Below are 6,663 nucleotides of genomic sequence, written 5' to 3'. Positions count from 1 at the left end.
AAAAAAAAAGAAAAAAAAAGAAAAAAAAGAACAAAACTGCAAAAGTAGCTTAGAGTGGAGGAGGAGGAGCAGGAGAAGCTGCAAGCTGCAAAAAAAAAAAAAAAAAAAAAAAGAACAAAACTGCAAAAGCAGCTTAGAGTGGAGAGGGAGCAAGAGAAGCTGCAAGCTGCAAAAAAAAAGAAAAAAAGAACAAAACTGCAAAAGCAGCTTAGAGTGAAGGAGAAGGAGCAGGAGAAGCTGCATGCTGCAAAAAAAAAAAAGAACAAAACTGCAATAGCAGCTTAGAGTGAAGGAGAAGGAGCAGGAGAAGCTGCAAGCTGCAAAAAAAAAGAAAAGAAAAAAAAGAACAAATCTGCAAAAGCAGCTTAGAGTGAAGGAGAAGGAGCAGGAGAAGCTGCAAGCTGCAAAAAAAAAAAAAAGAACAAAACTGCAAAAGCAGCTTAGAGTGAAGGAGAAGGAGCAGGAGAAGCTGCCAGCTGCAAAAAAAAAAGAAAAAAAAAAGAACAAAACTGCAAAAGCAGCTTAGAGTGAAGGAGAAGGAGCAGGCGAAGCTGCAAGCTGCAAAAAAAAAGAAAAAAAGAGAAAAAAGAACAAAACTGCAAAAGCAGCTTAGAGTGGAGGAGAAGGAGCAGGAGAAGCTGCAAGCTGCAAAAAAAAAAAAAAAAAAAAAAAAAAAAAAAAAAGAGCAAAACTGCAAAAGCAGCTTAGAATGAAGGAGAAGGAGCAGGAGAAGCTGCAAGCTGCAAAAAAAAAAAGAAAAAAAAGAACAAAACTGCAAAAGCAGCTTAGAGTGAAGGAGAAGGAGCAAGAGAAGCTGCAAGCTGCAAAAAAAAAAAGAAAAAAAAAGAACAAAACTGCAAAAGCAGCTTAGAGTGAATGAGAAGGAGCAGGAGAAGCTGCAAGCTGCGAGAAAAAAAAAGACAAAAAAAAAAGAAAAAAAAGGACAAAACTGCAAAAGCAGCTTAGAGTGAAGGAGAAGGAGCAGGAGAAGCTGCAAGCTGCAAAAAAAAAAAAAGAAAAAAAAGAACAAAACTGCAAAAGCAGCTTAGAGTGAAGGAGAAGGAGCAGGAGAAGCTGCAAGCTGCAAAAAAAAAGAAAAAAAGAAAAAAAAGAACAAAACTGCAAAAGCAGCTTAGAGTGGAGAAGGAGCAGGAGAAGCTGCAAGCTGCAAAAAAAAAAGAAAAAAAAGAAAAAGAAGAACAAATGTGCAAAAGCAGCTTAGAGTGAAGGAGAAGGAGCAGGAGAAGCTGCAAGCTGCAAAGAAAAAAAAGAAAAAAAAAAGAACAAAACTGCAAAAGCAGCTTAGAGTGAAGGAGAAGGAGCAGGAGAAGCTGCAAGCTGCAAAAAAAGAAAAAAAGAAAAAAAAAACAAAACTGCAAAAGCAGCTTAGAGTGGAGGAGAAGGAGCAGGAGAAGCTGCAAGCTGCAAAAAAAAAAAAAAAGACAAAAAAAAAAAAAAAAGAACACAACTGCAAAAGCAGCTTAGAGTGAAGGAGAAGGAGCAGGAGAAGCTGCAAGCTGCAAAAAAAAAAAAGAAAAAAAAAGAAAAAAAAGAACAAAACTGCAAAAGCAGCTTAGAGTGAAGGAGAAGGAGCAGGAGAAGCTGCAAGCTGCAAAAAAAAAAAGAAAAAAAAAAGAAATAAAAGAACAAAACTGCAAAAGCAGCTTAGAGTGAAGGAGAAGGAGCAGGAGAAGCTGCAAGCTGCAAAAAGAAAAAAAAAGAACAAAACTCCAAAAGCAGCTTAGAGTGAAGGAGAAGGAGCAGGAGAAGCTGCAAGCTGCAAAAAAAAGAAAAAAAAAGAACAAAACTGCAAAAGCAGCTTAGAGTGAAGGAGGAGCAGGAGAAGCTGCAAGCTGCAAAAAAAAGAAAAATAGAAAAAAAAAGAACAAAACTGCAAAAGCAGCTTAGAGTGGAGGAGAAGGAGCATGAGAAGCTGCAAGCTGCAAAAAAAATAAATAAATAAAGCAAAATAAAACCAAAAGCAGCTTAGAGTGGAGGAGAAGGAGCAGGAGAAGCTGGTGCGGATATCCCATATATGAAAGAGGGGATATCGGGGAAAATAGAAAGATATTAGGTTAGGAACAGGAATGTGGGAAAATACTAAGCAAAATAATACGAAGAGAGACAATGTAAGACTATTTAAACTGAAAGGAATAGGCCGAACTATATCACAAAAGAAAAATAAAAAATGCGTCTGTCACAATCAGAAGGGATTGTTTTCCCGCCAGACTGCTACAGGCTGTTCTTTCACCTCCCCATAAGTTTTCACAAATATTGGGTTTTATTAATTCCATGTTTTTGGTAAAGATCTGGTATTCAAAAAAAGTTTATAATAACATATTTAACTTATGCTGAGTGTAATTTATTCCAATTTGTGTTAAAATGTGTGAAAAATTACAAAATTACAAAGCGTGCATCTGAAAACAAGCTGCTGTCGTTGACTTCGGCGGATTGTGTTATTAAATTTAGACTTGCCATGACGATTCTTTATAATATATTTATTCTTACACTTTGTTTATTGACAAAACATATATCTGATGGAGAAATATAGGTTAATAAATAAATTTCGATTCACATTACTTGGTAATCATTCGAGAATAATGAAGGTGTTCGGACAAAAATACTTCCGACCAATCAGGTATCAGGAACCTTTCCGAGCTAAAAGGGCACCTACTGTGAGTCAGTGCAAATATGCACCGCTATAAGAAAATAGAGTATAGTGCCACATTTGAACCAAGGCCACGTTTCAACTAGGACAATATTTGAACCAGAGCCACATTTGAATCAAGGTCGTTTCAACTAGGGTCACATTTGAAGCAGGACCACATTTGAACACATCCTACTTTTCAACTAGGGCAGCATTTGAACCAGGGCGACAGTTGAACCATGGCCACGTTTCAACTGGGGTCACATTTAAACCAAGGTCACGTTTCAACTAGTGCCATACTTGAACCAGAGCCACATTTGAACGTAGGCCACATTTGAACCAAGGCCACGTTTCAACTATGGCCACATTTGGACCAAGGTCACATTTGAACCAGTGCCAAATTTGAACCAAGGCCACGTTTCAACTAGGACAACATTTGAACCAAGGTCATGTTTCAACTAGGGTCACATTTGAACCAAGGCCATGTTTCAACTAGTGACACATTAGAACCAATATAAAATTTGAACCAAGGCCACGTTTCAACTATGGCCACATTTAGACCAAGGTCACATTTGAAACAGTGCCAAATTTGAACCAAGGCCACGTTTCAACTAGGGCCACATTTGGACCAAGGCCACATTTGAACCAGGGCCCCATTTGAACCAAGGCTATGTTTCAACTAGGGCCACATTTGAACTATGGTCAGGGCCACTGACATCCGGTAATCTCAAGAGGAACCATCCAACCTACCCCTTTCAGACTATGAATGAACAAAGAATTATCTTCGTTAAATCTATAAAAAAGAGCATTGGAAAGGCAAGATCAGTATACAGTTGCAACCTGCAGGGTATATAATGATTTAGGCATACAGCATATCCAAACAGTATTTTAATGTTGAAACTGTATAGGAAGATTATTATAATTATAGTAAGAGATTGGATATTGAAAAAAAAAAATAGTGAATCATAGAGGAAACTTGATATCATGAGAATTAAAAAACAAAAAGAATAATGTAAGATAAGTAGACCTAGACCGATGTTGAAAATATTATTCGGCACGAAAACGTCCAACGAACATGTAGCAATGCACAGATGGCGTTATTTCTCAAAAGATAATGTTGATAACAATCTATGAAGTGACTGATAAAGATCTAAATAAGGTATGAGATCCTGTCATCTGCCGCCCAAATTATTCTTTCATAACCCTCAATTGTGATTCGATGAGAACAAGATAACACACAAACGTATGAATAGAATGGGTTAGGCACGGAGAGCTGATAATAGTGTGACCGGGAATCCCATCATAATCCTTAGAAAGGATTAATTATTGATATTCTATGGGATTAACCCTACTAGGTCTAGGATTTAAATTTCCAAAGTCCCAGGCTCCCAACTGTCACAGAGATATGAATGGGGATGGGAAGTGAGACTAGGGAGGTGATTTTATGTGACAACGGATTTTGGAAAGTTTTTGATAGAAAAATAAGAAAAAAAAATAATATACTGTGAATGTTAACAAGATCTTGAAAATTATCTCACTATCCTAGTTCATGAAAAAATGTGTCAGTTAACAATAATAAGGGTAAAAACAATTTCACCTAACTTCTAATCAACCTTGAAGTGCACCGATGTACTAAATTACTTGAGAATGTACATAAAGTTTTGTCAGCTACTCTTTTACACCGCCTATCAGAATGGCCTCCCTTACCCCAGCACCGAGATATTAGACTTGAATTATTGTCAAATCTGATCCAGTTTCACGATACTGACAGAAGTAGATAGACCTATAGAAGTAAAACGTTACGTAGAAAGTTACGTAGAAGTTAGTTTTGCTTTCTTCGCGCACTGAAATGCTTAAGATTTTTAATGTTGCTGTCAGAACTTACTAATAGGAACAGGAAATTTTCAATCGTAATTGTGGTGGTTTAAACATTCATGACAAATAGTAAACAAGGCTGGGCTACACATTGGCCTCTGTTAATAACAATAACAACAACTTTGTACTCTCTAGCATAGGCTAACAGCTTAGAAACCAGCACATAATTCATACAATATAAATACTATTAGAGCAATATCTCACACGTTACCTGTATCTTGAAGCAACGCTTTAGTAACGAGACATGGCACTGAGTTGAGAAGGACCATGTAAGTGATGAATAGTCAGTCATCTCTTGCAATTGCAACACACCGCAACCACAAGTTCAAAACAACTTCCGCCATTCTGAGCTTGAATAGTAGTATTCTTTCTCAACGATAGAATTGTAACTCATAATCTTAGTAATAAAATATACACATATTGTATATATAACTGACACTACTCCATTACGGTAATTATTACGTAAAGTAGAATATGTTAATTCGTATTTAAAAGAAGAATTAAGAAACATAATTTATCTTGTTTACGGAATTCTGATACGTTGCCTTCTCCAAATAAGGCTCAACACTAAAACATTATTTTATTCCACTAGTGACAGGTTGTGGAATGATCACCCAAATCCAGTAAGGGTTGGGGAAAAAAGTCTTAGAAATATGAAAAAGTATGATATAGAAATTGAAGTGGGTGAGATATTATAGAGAGCAAAATCTCAAGAAACAAATAATACAGTATGTAAAGAAAAGTCATTAGAAATGCCTAAGCTGAGGTCAGCATACGAAAACGACAGAAGATTTCATTGGTGAACTTAACACCAAGTAAGCTGACATATTAATGAAAACAAGTTGAATATGATAGACCGTGTCTTCCATACGGCAAGACAATCTAAATTTTCTGAAACGAACGAACGGTAGATGTAAAATGCCCATAAAGATAAAATGAGCTTGAATATCTCTCTGATTCAATATTTTTTTTTTTCTTTAGAACGATAAACTAAACTACGACTATATGATTCAATTATTAGGACGCAGTTTTGGGGGACTGTACGCTATGGTGTTTTGACATAACTTTTAGAAATCGAAAATAGTTTTATTGTTCCTATGTATGCAGAAACATATCGTACATGCTCTAGAAGTTTCAGCCAATTATTTTTACAAATAAGGAAGATATAGCGGTCTTTAAATGATGACCCCATCCTTATTGCATCGTCTGTATGACTGAGTTTGACAGAATCATCTTGGTGTTTATTTTTGCATATATATATAGCAATTTTTTTTTCACTTATGACTCGAAATCTCGTACGTCTAGTAGAGATGGAAGGCATTGTTGGTAGAGGGTAGCCTACCGTAGGTGAATGAAAACTACAAGCTACGAGAACAGCCGCCAGAGTTTTCAAATAAGTTTTGTGTGTTTTTACTTGCAATTCGTATGTATAGGCCTATTCTTTTCGCAACGTCCTTGTAAACTTTATAGCAAGGTCAATGTTACCTAAGGTCATAGAAAGAACAAAAAGTAAGCAAAGAGCAACAAAAACGAACAAAGAAGAGAGGGAAACATGAATAGGAGTAGAAAGCTGGAACATTCTAACTAAAACTCTGGCAACAAAGAGAGGCCAATGGCAAACTCATGACACCCTTACGCATAGTGTATTAGTGAACTTAGGGTTTAAAGACCTCGAGTGCGTTTATGTAGGAATAAACAATGAAAGTAAAAAGTGAAGTTATCATAATAATGCTATCTTGATTTTTTAAAGAAAAGAAGCAAAAATTTATCGCAAATCTTTTGGAGCTCATAACTTAAAATTATTGTTCGATTTTAGAGAGAAAGATATCATTGAAAAGAGGAATAAAAATTCCACAATTTTGTATACCGGAATTTTGATTTTCCTTTTTCTTTTTTTTTCATGAATAATTTACGTCTAGACGAAGAAAATTACGGACAAAAAATTCTTTAAAAACAAGGGAAATGAAAAATCTGTCACACAGAAATATTCGATTTATAAAAAAAGTTTTGGTATGATTTTCAATGTAAATGGTGTCATATTAGTGGAGAAAAATATACCTAAAGTTTTTTATCACAATATTTGCTCATATCAAAATATTTTTTATCAAATGACTTGAAATACTTATATGATGAAGGTATTA

Source organism: Palaemon carinicauda, chromosome 7 (genome assembly GCF_036898095.1).
Source record: "Palaemon carinicauda isolate YSFRI2023 chromosome 7, ASM3689809v2, whole genome shotgun sequence".
In the NCBI taxonomy this organism is placed as follows: domain Eukaryota; kingdom Metazoa; phylum Arthropoda; class Malacostraca; order Decapoda; family Palaemonidae; genus Palaemon; species Palaemon carinicauda.
Note: the sequence above shows the minus strand (reverse complement) of the source record.